The sequence below is a fragment of the Lontra canadensis genome, unplaced genomic scaffold (genome assembly GCF_010015895.1).
Source record: "Lontra canadensis isolate GAN:19392208 unplaced genomic scaffold, GSC_riverotter_1.0 scaffold31, whole genome shotgun sequence".
In the NCBI taxonomy this organism is placed as follows: domain Eukaryota; kingdom Metazoa; phylum Chordata; class Mammalia; order Carnivora; family Mustelidae; genus Lontra; species Lontra canadensis.
In genome coordinates, this window is record NW_022631025.1 from 12719021 (window position 1) to 12735415 (window position 16395).

Consider the following 16395-nt stretch of genomic DNA (forward strand, 5'->3'; position numbering starts at 1 on the left):
AGGCGGCGTTCGCTCGCTCACCCGCTCGCCCGCCCGCCCGCTCGCCCGCCCGCCCGCTCGCCCAAGGTCACGGGTGGTTGTGCAGAGTCAGGAAACTTGGGCCGATTGGCTGCCAGTCCCGGCGGCCCCGGCGTCGCTGTTCGGAACAAACTGTTTTGGCCAGCCTGTAAAATCCCTGGAAATCGACTATTCCAGCAAAGCGTCCTGAACTAGGAAAGCACCAAATGTTCTGCTCAAGACATGGAGTTGCGGGACAAACAAGCTAGACCCGAGGCAAAGACCAGAAAGAGGACACGTTGCAGGAGGAAGTTCATCAGAAGGGAGGTATGAGGCAATTGAGAAGTGAGGCCCAGGGCCTGACCAGTTAGCAACCGGCGGCGAGTGAACTCAAAACACTGAGAACCTTTCCAAAGCACCACCTGCCCCAGAACACCCTACTTAGAGCTGACCTCTCCAGGTGACTTAAGTTCAGTTCAAAAGAACAAAACACTAAGACAAATTTTGTAGTAAACAGTGGCCCACCGAATAAACAAACGATGTTTAGGGCTTACATGAGCCACCTTTAGAATGGAGTGAGAGGTCCTTTCGGTATTTCCCAAACTTCCTGGTCAGAGAAATCACCTGGGGTGATGATTTCAGATTCCCAGGCCTCTCCCCTGGCGATGCTTGGCGTTCTTCTGGGGGTGGAGCTCGGGAATCGGTATTTGTAAGTAGCTCTCCAGGTGGTTCTTCTTTGTGATTTTGGATAGTTCTGGAGAATGCTCTCCTGGTGCCCTGTGCCAGAATTTCCAAACACCATTGTGCTACGGTAAGCGCAATACCTAGAACATAATTGAACATTCCCTTTACGATTTAGGGCTATTGTGTTAGAGAGGGGGTGGTTTCAGTCACAGTTCCCCTGACCATTGGACTTTATTTCCTTGAATGAGTAAGGGAACTGGTAAAAACATAGCTGCTACCGTTTACAAACTGTTTTCGGTGCTGAGTTTTCTCCATTTAGGGTCTCATTTAATCTTTGCAGCAAGTCACTGAGATAGGTTCTATTTTATCCATTTTTACAGATGATGATTTAAAGGAATAAGTGAATTGCTGGAGGAGCTGAGGGACAGGGAAGCCAAAGAGAGGTGATTTTTACAGAGAACAAAAATAACTTCAAGATTCCCACCCTCCACCCCCTGAATTTTAGTTATTAAAAAAATGAAACAAGATAATTACTGAAGAAACATAGGAAAAAAACAGACAACAACAAAAAACCAACCAAAGAGTAATAAGGCAAGCTGATTAATTAATAATGTATTGCCTAATAGATGTTATGTAGCCCCTTCTGCTAATTCATCCTCTCCATCCACGCGTTTATAATTTTCTCTGTGAAACTGTTTCAACCAAGAATGTGGCTGGTATTGAACCTAATTTTAACAAGGTTCCCTTCCAGCAACTACTCTAGTTGCTCTCGAAGTGTGATCTCCAGACCAGTAGCATCAGCAAAACCTGGGTAGGCGTGAGAAATACAAATTCTCAGATCCCCACACCAGACCTATGGAATGAGAAACTCTGTGGATTTGTCTAGCGATCTGTGTTTTAAGTCCTCTGTGTGATTCTGATGCACACTCAAGTTTGAGAGCCACTTGTCCCTACTGTACTATCACATGACCTGTCTTTCAGATACTCATACCACGTGAAGAGAAAGGGTTCAAAAAAATCTGTTTTTTTTTTTCCTCATATTATTAGTATAACAGATTAAGGGATATGCTTCTAAGGAGTTTTGTTGTTGTTGTTCTAAATTTTTAGGTGGACTTCTAAAGACAAACTACAAAACTCAAAATATTTAATAGAATGCTCTTAATATAAGCATGCAAAAGGGCTGTCACTCTGTGGTCATCAGAGAAGGCTGAAACCAGCCTCTGGAAACAAGATATCAGGGAAAGTGGGTATGCTCAAAATGTGGTGTGATCAGCTAATTGTTCAAAATGCCTTTTGTAGAATTTTGTTATATAGGACATACTAAGTGACTGATACTGATCCATTCCCAAGGACTCTTTGAAAATTATTTATTTAACTTATTTATTGCCATTAAAGCGTTTTGTACACTTACTGCATTTTAGACATCCACTGACTGGGTGCTGAAATATACACTGGTAGGAAAAATTGATCTTACCCTTGTTCTTATGGACCTTTCTGTCATGATGGGGAGAAAGACATTAACAATATTATCATATAAATACATAATTATGAACTGGTAAATATTGGGAAAGAAAGATACAGAATGGTATAGGAGCATATAACCAATGACAACAAATACTGAAACTTCCTCTGGTCTGAATTTTATCACTGCTCATCCCCGTCGCCAGTGGAGCCAGGCTTATTTCCTTAAAGTAGTTAACTATAGTAAACTGCTATGTCCTGTGAGAAAGTTAGAACACTTAGTATTCTGCTTAAGAATTCAGGTAAAGTCATTGCAGGTTTGCTTAGATTTTTCTTTATACTCTAGGCATGGACCAAAAGAGGGGATTGATGATGGTTGGAGAAGAGCAAATGTAATTAAATTTCCTAAAAAGTAGAAAATGACATCCCTTAAAAATAGTAATAAAAGTTATTAGTCCTAAAATATAAAAGACATGGATATTTTAGCTTGACATGTAACTGCCCATTATGGAGACAGGAATTGCTTCTATGGCATTATTGTAATACCCTGTCATGGGTAACTTCGTTTTCTCTCTGTGCTTCAGTAGAGCTTGGTGAAGCACAAAGTCTTTGCTAGGGTTTTAAAAATTGGTGCGTATCATTTGATGTTCCCATAGTGACCTTCCTCCCTTTCCTTCTGCAGCCCCTTCCAAAATCTCAAAGATCAAAGTAAAGAGAGTCAATTTTATTTTTATTATTTTCAAAATGATTGGGGGAAAGGATTACAATATAGTATTTAGAGAAAATCAACTAATTAAAAAATTCAGAGTATAACACATTATTTAATTATGATTTTTTCCTCTTTAATCATTGATAATTAAATCATAATTAAGATATCAGTGAATCCAATAATAGATGGGTTATTAACCCAGCTCAACAAATGGTTGGCTAACTTTTTCTCTTAAGGAATGGATAAAGCAAGTAGTAATTTAATTATTGTGAAGCACTTTTGGTAATTTTAAAAGCGTACTTATTTTCAGTGAAAACAACTAGATCAAAGAATCTTCAAATAAGTAGCATGGATATCTTACCTGATTAGAGAAGACTTTCAAACACAATCCAGATACTGTTAGCATAGTCATAAACAATTTTAAGACTATGTAAATACCCAGAAGTTTTTATTATTTAAGTAAATCAAGACCTGAAGGTGAAGGAAATTGATGAATTAATACATATATGTATTTTGCTGTAGATATCACCTTTTAAGATACACACAAGGCGCTTTGGTCTCAAGATTTCAAGAAATCTTTGTGAGTGAACAGACTAGGAATGGATATTAACTGTGAATCTCAGTAATAAACTCTGGGATTGGCTTTGAAACAACACTTTGAAGCAGATCATAACTTGGGCTCATGGGTGGTAGGTGGGCCAGAAAGTCAGGAACAGGGTGGGTAATTCAGCGAGAGCCCAACAACTGGGATGTGTAAAGTTCTGGCAATGGGCAGTTGGCGCTAAGGTCCTAGATATCACACAACAGGAGAAGATCACGGAAAGCAGGTGGATATCATCAGAGAGGTCAGTTTTCAGGCAGAAGACTAACAAGAGACGTGGGTAGGGTGGGCTCTTGTCCTGGAGGAATTAAAGCACGAGGCAGAGAGCCAAGGCAAGTGTCTTATGTTTGTGTTATGTTTTTCCACTTATTTATAGTATATGTTCGAGTGTATTAGTACGATAAATTCTCACAACAGTCCATTGATCTATGTATTCTTGTCTTTCCTTTCGCAAAGGAGTCCACTGAGGCTTAGGCCAAAGTCATGTGTCCTGTTCAATGTCATGTACCTAGTAACAGAGCTGGGGAATTTAATCCTTGCCTCTGTCTTCTGGTTCAGTGTTCTGCGGCCTCTCTAGGAGCATTTCCCCTTTTAATTTATGTCATATATATATTTCCCCTTATAATGTGAACTACCATTTTACATGTTGTACATCACTCATCTCAGAATTATGAGCTTAATAGAAACTCTGATTAGGTGGTGTCTTCCTACCTAATAGGCAACTCCCTCCAAATCTGTTTGGTTCCATCTTCTCTAACCAACTTCTAAATGTGACATTCCTTAAGTCTACTTACTTCTTGAGCACTCTTTGTTTCTCTGTTGAACATACTCTCGGAGTGGTTTCACTCACTTCCATAGATTTGAATGATATCTGTACTCATTCCTTGGCTTACAGATGCTCGATTTATGAATTTTTTACTTACAAAGATATTTATATCTACTTTTAAATTTTATATGTAAACACTTCTCAATTTAACCGAGGACAGTTCTTTTTCCAGACTAAAGATATGCTATGTCATTGGAAGAGAAATTCATAGCTAGCCACTACTATTGTTGACTCATGAATAAATGGGAGGACCTAGGCATAGAGATGGGTGTATATTTATTCCCTGTGGATCTTGTTTCCAGAGTGGCCAAGATAAAGTTAGACCCTTAGAATCCCAGAGCAGGTGCTTTGGTTATTGGTATATGTCTGATTTAAGTCCTTTCTGTACTGTAATTTACAACATAGTAAAGCTTTAAATGTGAAACATATGTAGAGAAAAATCTTCTGTTTTATTGTAAAATTAAAAGTGATGAAACAAATTGAAGCAGGATAGAGAAATTTTAAAAACATTGCTTTTTTTGTCCATAATATAATAATATAAATAATTATATTTAATTATATATGTTAATTATATATAATCATATAAAATCAGAAAAGAATCTGAAATTGTTAATTCTTAATAGCATACTCTCAGTGAAATGTGTCTAAGGCTACACACAAATTGAAGATTTCCTGAAGCTTTTTGATGCTGGATAAAATGCTGCTTTGAGTTTCCTAATTATATAGCAGAAGTTAATGTCTTCGAAGACCTCAAGAAGGCTATTGAAGAGGGAGTCCAGGGGACAAAAGAATAGGAATAGAGTTCAGTGGACATCCCAGAAGGTTTCAGAGATTGGAGAAAAGTTTAGTCTTAGAGTAAATTCTAGACTGCAACTATGGACCAGGAGTTGGTTAGCAATGACACAGAGGAACTCCAGAAGAAACTCAGCACCCATTATTATTGTCATCTTTTAAGGAGGTTGAGCTCTTGGGAAAACAATTCCCCTAAAATCCAATGCTCTCTTGTACATTTCATTGACTGTAGAATGATGTCCTAGATCTGTCTCCCTAAGCTTTCTGAAGATCAAGGAGTAGATTGCTTTGTAAGCAGCTGCCAGCAGAGAGCTAAAGATCGCCTGGGGCAATGGTTCTGGTGGGAAGAGGTACTCCTACTCTAGGGGCACTTGTGGCTTCTCCTCTTGTCCAGTTCTTTCCTCTCTAAAAGACTTATCTGGGGGCGCCTGGGTGGCACAGTCCGTTAAGTGTCCAACTCGTCTTCCAGCTCAGGTCATGATCTTGAGTCCTTGATCAGGTTCCTTGCTTAGTATGGAGTCTGCCTGAGATTCTCTCTCCTTCTCCCTCTGCCCCTCCCCGCCAAGTAAATTAATCAGTCTTAAACAAAAAAGACTTCTCTGCCCTCATCCTTTTCTAGCTCAGAGGTTAAGAAGCATGCTCCATTTTTAGCAGTCTTCAGAAGGAGAAGATGAAATGAGTTCCTACAGTAGGGATTCAACCAGATGACTTCTACAGCCCCTGGCAATGAAAAGGCCTCATGATTTCTCTGAGTACATATTTGAATGAATAGGTTTCTGTTCATTAAATGTTTTTAAAAGTTCTATTCTTTTGTAATTACTTGACCTTACAGTTAAAGTAGAATTTTTAAAGAGAGTAAAAAGCCAGAAATTCAAAATAAATTAATTAAAAGAAAAATGAAAACCATACAGCAAGGTAACTGCATAAGGTTTAAAGGAACTGTAGAAGTTGCAGGCAGGTAATACTTAATATTTATTTTGTACTTATGTCGTGTTTTTCTATAACTTACATTTAATCCTTGTGATAATCCTTTGAAGTAGTGATGATTATGTTCTTGGACAGAGACAGAGTGGGGAATAAGGAAGTAATATATCTAAAATCACATGTTTTATTGAGGAGTAAAGTCAAGTCTGCTCAGTCTGATTCCAAAACTTGAGTTCTTTCCAGTGCAAGTGCCTTTCCTAAACTAGTCATAGTTACTTGGAATGAAACCTAGAGGGTCCTGTTGAGCTCTCTACCCAGCATATTCTAGACATCATTTTCACCATTCAGGTTCTGTGATCATATTGACAATAGAAAAGTCTCTATATATGTGCTAACAAGGTAGCCCATTCCAACCTCCTTAGAATCGTGATACAGGATTTAATCCAGATTATTACCATTATCTAGTTTGCAAAGACCTCAAAAAAATGTAACTTTAGTGTTCTATTAAAACATATTCCCTAAAAAAATAAATAAAACCCCTGATTATTAAGATGACGTGGCTAAAGACCAAGTGGTTAAAAACAGCTAACAACTTTTTTTTTTTTTTAAAGAACTTACTGACAAATCATGTTCAACAGTGTGACTATTTCTTTCATTTGTCCTCGGGTGCAACCCTGTGGACTCTTTACTACAGTCAACTCTCATTATCAGTTATTGAATTATTGCCATACACCTCACTTACAGTAATCTGGGTACTTTGCCATATGCACCAAATTTGTTTTCCTGTTTTGGAAGGATGTTGTTGATGAGGGAGGAGGAGGAGGGACAAAACAGTAGCAAAATAATTTAGGGGTGGAGTTCTTTCCTATAGTTGTTCATTATGCTATTTAAAAAAATTTGTAAGTATTAATAATATATGGATATATTCTCTTTGTATAAAGTTTAAGAAACATATGATTTTAATCTAAAAGTGAGTCTCCTATTCAAGCCACCCCAAACTGTTCTCTGCTTTCCAGAGATAATCCTTGGGTACTTATGCCTTTACCCCTAAAAACCTTGTTTTTAATGCATGTATGTCCTTATGCCTATATAGAGACATATCTGTGATTTGTTTACATACATGGAATTATGCTATATATATATGTATAGTATGCCTTGGGGATCTTTTCATGTCAGTGCATAAGAATTTACCTTATTCATTTTAACAAATTGCTGAGTAGGAGTGTAACACAAGTATGTTAATCATTATCTCATTTCTTAACTACGATAAATAATGTCAGTAAGAGCAGTAACTTATTCTGAAAATGTAGTGTATTAATACTAATTACTTGCATTTTGAAAACATTTTTATATGAACTTTGACTATGCTCAAATGTCAGTTCTTGTGGGTAGAATTAATTTTTAAGAAAGTAGATAAGTCTTATTAACTGATGATCATGTGTCCTTTCTTTCTCTTTTTCTCCCTCCCTCCCGCCCTCCCTCCCTTTCCCTTTCCTTTTTTTCTAACTTTGGGAAAGATATGTGTAAGGTGTTAAGATTCACCAGGAGAGCAACTATGATGTGAAGTTCTGCATCATTTTCCCTCAAGCATTAGCTAACTACCATAATGATAATAGGTAACATTTCTTAGGCACTGATAAAGTACCAGGTTTTGTTGTAGGCACTTTATACACATTAATATTAATTTATCTGGTTCTCATAGAGGAAGTAAGAAGTAGGCACAATTATGCCTGTTTTGCTAATGTGGACACTGTCAGAGGTTATCCTGGTACCAGACAAATGAGAGAACATCCACATGGTCACTTCCAAGGCCTGGACAGGGAGGTCTTATCCCTGGTGATAAAAGACAGCGGCACAGTTCCTGTAGGCCCAGCGACCACAGCCCACAGTGCTCCATACTCTCTGGGGGTCCAAGTTAGGGTGATCCATTCTTCTACTTTGCCTGACACTTTCCCCATTTTAGCATGAAAGTTCTATGTCCCAGTCAACCCCTCAGTGCCCTGGGCAAACCTAGATGGTTTAGTCACCCTAGTCTGAGTAGTGTCTGTTTTGAGGAAAAGCTGAGGAGAGTATACCTGGATCAGGTAGAGTAGCCAGTACTGGAGTAGCCCAGTCTCTTCGTCATCAAGGAGTGTGACAGGACTTCTACTGTAAACCATGGACAGTGAACATCTTTTTTAAACCCAGGTGTGTAAATGTTAAGAGTCAAGAAGCTTGCTAAGTTTCTCTCTCCATATGGTCCCTCCTGGATGTCAAACAAAAGGATAAAAAAAAAAAAGGAAGAGGCTTACTACCTGGGTTGCATTCTAATATATGAGAGCACAAAGGATGCTGAAGAGGGACCAAACTACACAAACTCCCCAAGAGCAAAACAAAAACAAAAACAAAAACAAAATAACAACCAGCAGAACTCCCTCCTCTTTTTGACTTTTTTTTCTTTTTAAAGATTTTATTTATTTATTTGACAGAGATCACAAGTAGGTGGAGAGGTAGGCAGAGAGAGAGGAGGGAAGCAGGCTCCCTGCCGAGAAGAGAGCCCAATGCAGGACTTGATCCCAGGACCTGGAGATCACAACCTGAGCCGAAGGCAGAGGCCCAACCCACTGAGCCACCCAGGTGCCCTCTTTTTGACTTTTAATATCAGGTGATATAAATGCAATATCCTGTCTCTACCCAGACTAGGCCTACAATATCTTATTCTTCCTTGTTTCAACTGCAGTCAGCAGTCTTAGCTATGGCATTACCTATGTTGCAAAGATTTAGGGCCTGTGTGTGTGTGTGTGTGTGTGTGTGTGAGAGAGAGACCTGGAATTAACCTCATCATAACAAAGATTAAATATCCCTTTAAGAAAAAATTTTCAAAGCAAAGATTGCATTTTTCCCCTTTGAACAGTCTGACAATCTTGATATATTTAGAGTTGCAAACAGAATGACTTTTTTTGTTGTTAACTCAGTCACAAATTGCAAAGGGGATCAGAAAACCAGAAATCAGTCATGTTTCTTGGCAGATGGTGGGTGCCAAGAGAAGGAATGATGGGACTCTGGCCATTCTTACAAAAAGAAACACAAGACATAGGCCTATCTGGTAAGATTTTATAAAGTCTGCCATAAAAACCACCTCATTTGAAAATTGCTTTACCTAAGAAATTATGCTAAAAATGAGATACAAACAGAATACAAATAAAAGAGTCAGCCAATTTTCACCCTCTTAACACCAGTTTAGCTCTGGAATTGTGCTTAACACAGCACCAAGTGACTGGGTAAGTGACATCATTGACCAAAAAACTGTACCTGACACAAACTCACAGGTACAGTGGGAGGCCATCAATTTTGCAACAATTTGTTTCTTTCCTGATTTAAAACAAAAAGTGGTTTTTATGCATCAAGGATTCTAACCTATTAACAACATTTCTCCTTTGCCAGTCACCACTTTCCTTTGAAAATGCCAAACTATGTAATCTGAGTAACGAGAACATCAGAAACAGACTTTGGGGGATGTGGTGAGAGATGTGGCCCTGAAAACACTGGGGACACTTTGTCCCCAAGGCCAGGGTCACTAGGGTAGGAAACGATGCTCTGCATAAAGGCAGGATGCTCTGAACTCTTATCAAACAAAAACATTACAAAATTTGCCACCTCAGAATTTCTGATGGGAGAATGAAGAAATCAGACCCTTTAATATATTCTTTTTACTAAAACAATGGACTTTCGGATCCTCTCCCACATATACTTATTGAACCTCTATCTCATCCCCAACAGGCAGCTGGCCCCCATGGAACAAAGTGAAAGGCGAGCTGGTCTTGTCCCCAGAGGAGCAGGCATCTCCCTGACCTCGTCTTCTCCTGCTCTCGCTCTCATTACTGTTCCTGCTACTCTGGCTTCCTTGCTCTTCCTCAAGCATGCTGAGCACTTACTTGCCTCAGCACCTTCCCACCTACTGCTTCTGTCTGAACAGCTCTTGTCCCAGACATCTCACTTTATTTACTCCCTGATTAAAAGTCATCCTCACGAGGGAGGTTTTCTGTGACCCAGCACATGAGAGAGCATGTGTGCGCACACACACACACGCACACGTATATAAATATATATATATATATATACACACACACCCTTTTACTATTTCCTTATCGTATCTTACTTTTCCTCAGACCCTTTTCTTATCCTATCAGAACTATACGTATTTTTGTTTCTTTATGTCTTTATTAAATGTCTTCTCTTGTTATCAGAGAAGCTCTGTGAAAGCAGAAATTAGTCTCTTTTGTTTACTCCTATAGCCCTGGCACTTCCCCCAGCATCTGGCAGCTCCTAGATATGCAGTGAATAATTGTGGACTGATGATTGAGTGAGGTAGTCAAATAGGCTGCTCTATTATTCACACCCAGGAGCCTGGTCTAACTCAGTGGTTTTCTTATGCTTTGATATCCTGAAGATCATGAATCACATTCTAAGTTACCTCAGAAATCTTCAAGGTCAATAGTTTTATTCTGTGTCCAGCAAAAGACTGAGTGCAGGAGGGAGGGCAAATGATGAGGCCTCTGTGTCTCCCCCACCCCTTCTTCTGTCTCCTTCAATTACGAACCTGCACTGAGCAGTTTTAGATAGTGAGCTTTCACAAATTTTTCTTGTAAAGATAGGATCTCCTAAGTGAAAAAATAGCAAACACCAGAAAACAACAACAACAAAAAAGAAAACGGCCACTTGAGGGAATTAGGGTGGGGGATGTTCATTCTCTGCCTCTATACTTCTGTCTGTATTCCTTGGGAACCCAGAAGAAGGGTCTAGGATCTTGGTGAGTGAGTCAGCTGGAGTCTTAGGGAGGTTCCACTTACCCCAAGACAGAACCTGGAGAGGGCCCTAAAAGAAAGGTGGAGTTTCATGTTTTAACTATTTTAGAAAATAACCTTGAAAGGCAGTATGATGTTAGGTAATTTTTTCTCTTCATCGCTTTATATTTCAGGGTTAGAGGAGTTAAATCAAATGCAAGTCTTTGTTAACACAGGCAAGGTCTTTCCTGAAGAATCCCTATTTTGAGAGAAGAATTTGCATCGTTCTCAGGGAAGCTGTTAGAAAAACAACAGTAAACAATAAAAAATTGTTTGGATTCTTACCAGTGGTCCACTGTTGACTGTTGAAATGGACAGCTGTGAGCTCCGTGCTCAGAGTTTTCACATGGCGTACAGGTCCTTGGGGGGAATTCTACAGTTGTCCTTTAAACAAACATATCTTTGTCGTGTTGAGAGAGGGATCTAATTTCATTCTGTTGGAGTGATGTGATCTTGGGTTTGTGCTAGGCCATTGGGAGTACTTAATACAGTTCAGACACTGAGGGATGGGGATTCTCACTGTCTTTGGCAAGTAGTGCCCATAACTGGCTGAAGGGGAATGAATGCCTCCACCACCTATTTGGCAACACCGTGGGCCTAGCACTGTGGGCTCAGTACTCTGGGGGGACTTTGAAGAATCCTGTTGCTGTTGCCTTCATGGCAGAATCAAACTTGTTAGAAGAGAGGCATGTTCATTTGTTTTTTATTACTTTGCTAAACACTGACTCCTGAACTCCAACTCTGTCTCAGTAGATCGGTTTTCTCTAGGAGCCGCTCTACTCCTTCAGAATCTCTCTTTAGTGTATTTTTAAAAGATTTTTTTTTTATTTATAAGAGAGAGAGAGAGAGAGAGAGCGCACTAGCAGGGGGAGGGGCAAAGGGAGAGGGAGAAGCAGGCTCTCCACTGAGCAGGGAGCCCGATGCAGGGCTCAATCCCAGGACCCCAGGATCATGACCTAAGCCAAAGGCAGATGCCTATGAGCCACCCAGGCATTCCTTTGGTGTATTTTTTTTTTTTTTTAAGATTTTTATTTTGATTCATTTATTTGAGATGGAAAGGAGGGAAGAGAGACGGGGAGAGAGAGAATCTCATGCAGACTCCCTGCTAAGGGCAGAGCCTGACATGGGGCTCAATCTCACAACCCTGAGATGATGACCTGAGTTGAAATCAGTCGCTTAACTGACTGAGCCACCCAGGTGCCCCTCTCTTTAGTGTATTTTGTGCACACCATCAACCTACTCTTCCTACAATAGAAATAGATTTCCAGCTGACTGGACTGGACTTGAGGTCTGGTTTAGAGTTTATTCTACTGACAAATAATACTAACGCTTCTGCCATAGAATTGTGGTAGGGATCAAATTTTCTTATTTTACCTATTTTATTATGCACCCTCTCGATAATGAAATAGGTTTTTAATAATGAAAACCTTTAAAGACTACCTCTTGCCTATGGAATAAAGCCCACAGCATTCAGTCTCTTGTAAGAGGCCGTCTCTTATGTGGCCTTTCCCCACGTCTGCCATGTAGAACCTCTTTTCAGGCAACCCAGCCTATTCACAATTCCTGGAACAAAGCCTTAATTTGCATATCTGTAACCTTCATGAAGGCAGTTGTCTTTTCTAGGAATGCCCTTCCACTTATCTTAGGCCGCTGAAACCCTACTCATTTTCAAGACTCAACTGAGTACTGTTTCTCATTAGTTGGCATCAGGCTTGTCCCTGGTTATAGCCAATAGCATATTGTGGTTATATGGGTAGCTGTATAATCTCCAAACAGGAGCCTTCCGAGTGAAAGGACTAGATCTAATTGATGTTTTTTAATCCTCTAAGGTGCTTTGAATATCATCAGCATTGAATGTGTATTTGCTGAAGGTGAGGATAAGTGAATAAACTCAGAATTAGGAACTTGTCTTACCTACCTTTTTTGAAGTTTCATGATTATGTTTCTCTACCTGGTGGAAGCCTTGGGAAATTCAGGTGATTTCGTGTGATTTTTTTTTTTTTCCCCTTAATCCTTGTCTGAAAAAAGATGGTCATGAGATGTAAGCTTCCCCCCAACCCCCCCTCAAGAATTCACAAGCCTCTCCTGGAGAATGTCATCATTTGGAGAAAGTATTTTATTTTCTATTTACTTTGCAATCCAGAATGTTCTTTCATGACTGTTCTTTCTTTTCAGTCTCATGACAGTGGTGAGACACGTGTTTTCTTTCTGCTTATAGATGAGAGACTTATGACTCAGACAAGTTTAGTAACTCAGTCAAGTAAGGGGGACAACAAAAGCAGAGCCAGCATCAAACCCAGGTCTTCTGATGCCAAAGCCGGTGTTCTTTCTTCTATACCACCGCTGCCATCTGGAATCTGGCAAGAGTTTGTACTTTATTTCTATTGTTTCTCTTCTGAAAAGAACAGCTTTGAAAATACATTTTAAAAATAAAGTCACTGAAGTAATTTTTTTGTTTTCACTATGTCATAACTTGATACCTTGTGTATGTCATTTGGCAAAGGAAGGAGTGTCATAGAAGGCTCTATGTCTGTAATTCTCCTAAGATGCTCTTGTCCCAATTTATGTAATCGAGGGTCAGGAAACGCATGTATTGCTATTTCTCGTGCCACTGATGTAGTGATGGGAAACATACTGTGACAATAAAGCCACCTGCCTTTAAACTTTCCAAATTCATAAAGGTAGCTTCAAGTTCAAGATATCAAGGCAAGCACACTTATTTCTTTCTTCTTCATAGGACTAATTTAAAATAATATTAGAAGAATAAAAAATATGCAGAGTCCACAAATGGAGAGAATTGTAGATAGTCATGAGCAGATGAGAAGAGGGGAAACAGATGCTCTAAGAGGTTTATAAGTGGAGCAAAGAGGAAGAAACAGCATTCTAGACTATCAGAGAAGGGAACTGGAAGGATAGACGTCACCAAGTTGCCTTGAGAAGCTTTGGACTCAGAACTGGAACATTAGTCCAAGATGTCCAACAGCCAAGGAGTAGGTGTTCTAGAAAGACAAAGCAGTCACAATAGAGGGAAAGACATTATTAAAGAAATAACATCTCCAGAGCTAAAGGGAGATTTTCCAATTCAAAGGGTCCATTAGAACCAAGTGAGGTAAATGAAAAAAGGCCCATATTTATGGGTTTTGTGAAATATCAGATCACTAAGATTTAAAGTGGGAATTTACACCCACACATCTTGAGGATGTCTCCAGTAAAAAGAGGGTGAAAATCAAGACAAAGGAAGATGTGGGATTGTGTGATAAAGAATTTAACCTCGCCCCCCAAGAGGTCTGGCCTTGGCCTTTAGTTTCTGGGAGATGAGCTATAAGCTTCTGCAGTATCATACCTCTTAGGAGTGTCTTTGCCTGAGGGGCTTTGGGTCACTAGAGACTGGAAACTAAAATTATGCCTGGAGACAATCAGTCATACCTATGTAATGGAGCCTCCATAAAAATTCTGAGTATCAAGGCTCTGCTGGGCTTCCCTGATCCGTCTCTGCTTATTATGGCAAGTCAGTGTTAGAAAAGTAATGTGTTCTCACTCTATAGGAAGAGGCCAAAGAAGTTCTGCATTGGGTACTTCCCTAGTCTCTGCCCCACATACTTCTTCCCTTGGCTGACTGTGATCTCTATTCTTTCTCAGCCCTAACTCTTAACCATGAGTATAATAGCTTTCAGTTGAGTTCTGTGAGGTCTTCTAGTGAATTATCAAACCTGGGCCTGGTATGGAGAACCCCTCAAACTTGCAATTGATGTCACAAGTGATGGTGGGCTTAGTTGGGCTGTGTTCCCTCTATCCTTGCAGCTGTTCTGCCTCTTCCCAGGGGTACACAAACACGACTTGTTTAGGGGAATAATGAAACAGATCCAAGGATGCCAGTTATGAAGTAGGCCAAAGGAGGAAATCAGTGTAATTTACAACAGAGATAGGCAGGCTTCTAGAAAAATATTTCCAAGGAAAAGAATGAAATTTATTTCAGGTAATAGCTGCTGTTAATAAGAAGTTGCAAAGAATTGCACGGTGGGAAAACCTGTGAATCTTATCTTAACAAGGTAAAAAAGAATAACCAGAAAAATCTCAGTAGATGGAAACACTTTACCAGGATGTCATGTTCCAAATACAAAACAATTTAACACGTAGTTATTTTTCAGTGATTGGTAAGATGTACAAGAGGAGACGACATTTCACCTTGGTGCTCGTACATTTTTCTCTGAGTGGTGAAAGGACTGTGACATCAGAAATGTATGCAAGAAATGTAATTATTAACATTTTCAGACTCTGACGAATAATGTGATGAATAGTCATAGTAGTGTAAAATTTGCTCATTGGTTATCAGCTTTTATTTTATTTAGTGTTTTAAAGATTTAATTTATTTATTTGACAGAGAGAGATCACAAGTAGGCAGAGCAGCAGGCAGAGAGAGGGGTGGGAAAGCAGGCTCCCTGCTGAGCAGAGAGCCAAATGCAGGGCTGATCCCAGGACCCTGAGATCATGACCTAAGCCAAAGGCAGAGTCTTAACTCACTGAGCCACCCAGGCACCCCAGTTACCAGCTTTTATTTTATTTTATTATTATTTTTTAAAATATTTTATTTATTTATTTGATAGAGAGCACAAGTAGGCAGAGAGGCAGGCAGAGAGAGAGGAGGAAGCAGGCTCTCGATGCGGGGCTCGATCCCAGGACCCTGGGATCATGACCTAAGCCGAAGGCAGAGGCTTTAACCCACTGAGCCACCCAGGCACCCCAGTTACCATCTTTTAAAATAAACCTGTGCACAAAGCATAGACGAATTAATCATGATTAAGAACAGACAGGAACCCTCTCGCTTTGATGATGTTCAAGTAGAGCTCTAGGTGACAGATTTTGGGAGATGAAAGGTGGGCAGGAGAGGAGGAGGCAGTGGTAAGGGTACAAACAATCTCATTTTACAAAGTGAGGCATCAAGAGAATCTGCTGAAAATTGATGAAAAATGACAGCGATGACAAAAGTGACAGAGCAGAGCATTGGGTTAGAGAACGTGCTACCTGGAAAAGTTCAACAACTCAGCCCACTCACATCATCAACAAAAATACCAATTCTAGGTAAATTGTAGATGCTTTACTATGAAAGGCTAAACAATAAGGCTGTAGAAGATAATATAGGAGAAAAAATTCATGATCTCAATAGGAAGGAGTGATTTTTAAACATATTGAACATGAAGATGCACCAATGTTCGAGGTAAGAATTAATGAACTTGACCACAGTAAAATTAAGAATATTAAAAATAATTAAAATAGCAAAAAGACAGGTCGCAGATACAGAGCTATTAGGAACACACATAATTACCAAAGTGTCTATATCCAGAATATGAGGAGAACTATGACTCAATAAGAAAATGCAGTCTAATTGAACAGAACAGTGGGCAAAAAGACTGAAAAGTCAATTTAAAACAGGATATATGTAATTGGTCAATACATATAACAGAAGGTGTTCAATCTCATTGGTCCTCAGAGAAATGCAAATTAAAAGTTTAAGGAGATGCTGCTACACATCCATCCAAATGGCTGAAATTAAAACTTTAGACAAAATAGCAAGGATTTC

The 16395-nt window shown here is 39.5% G+C and overlaps 1 protein-coding gene across 1 annotated transcript in view; it reads left to right on the forward strand.

Moving 5' to 3' along the window:
- Nucleotides 1-56: 56 nt before the first annotated feature.
- Nucleotides 57-16395, forward strand: part of TMC1 (transmembrane channel like 1) — a 373785-nt gene continuing 357446 nt past the window's right edge. The window contains exons 1-2 of the mRNA XM_032866628.1: nt 57-324; nt 9003-9079. The gene's annotated coding sequence lies outside the window, so the exon portion shown is untranslated. The remainder of the gene's footprint in view (nt 325-9002; nt 9080-16395) is intronic.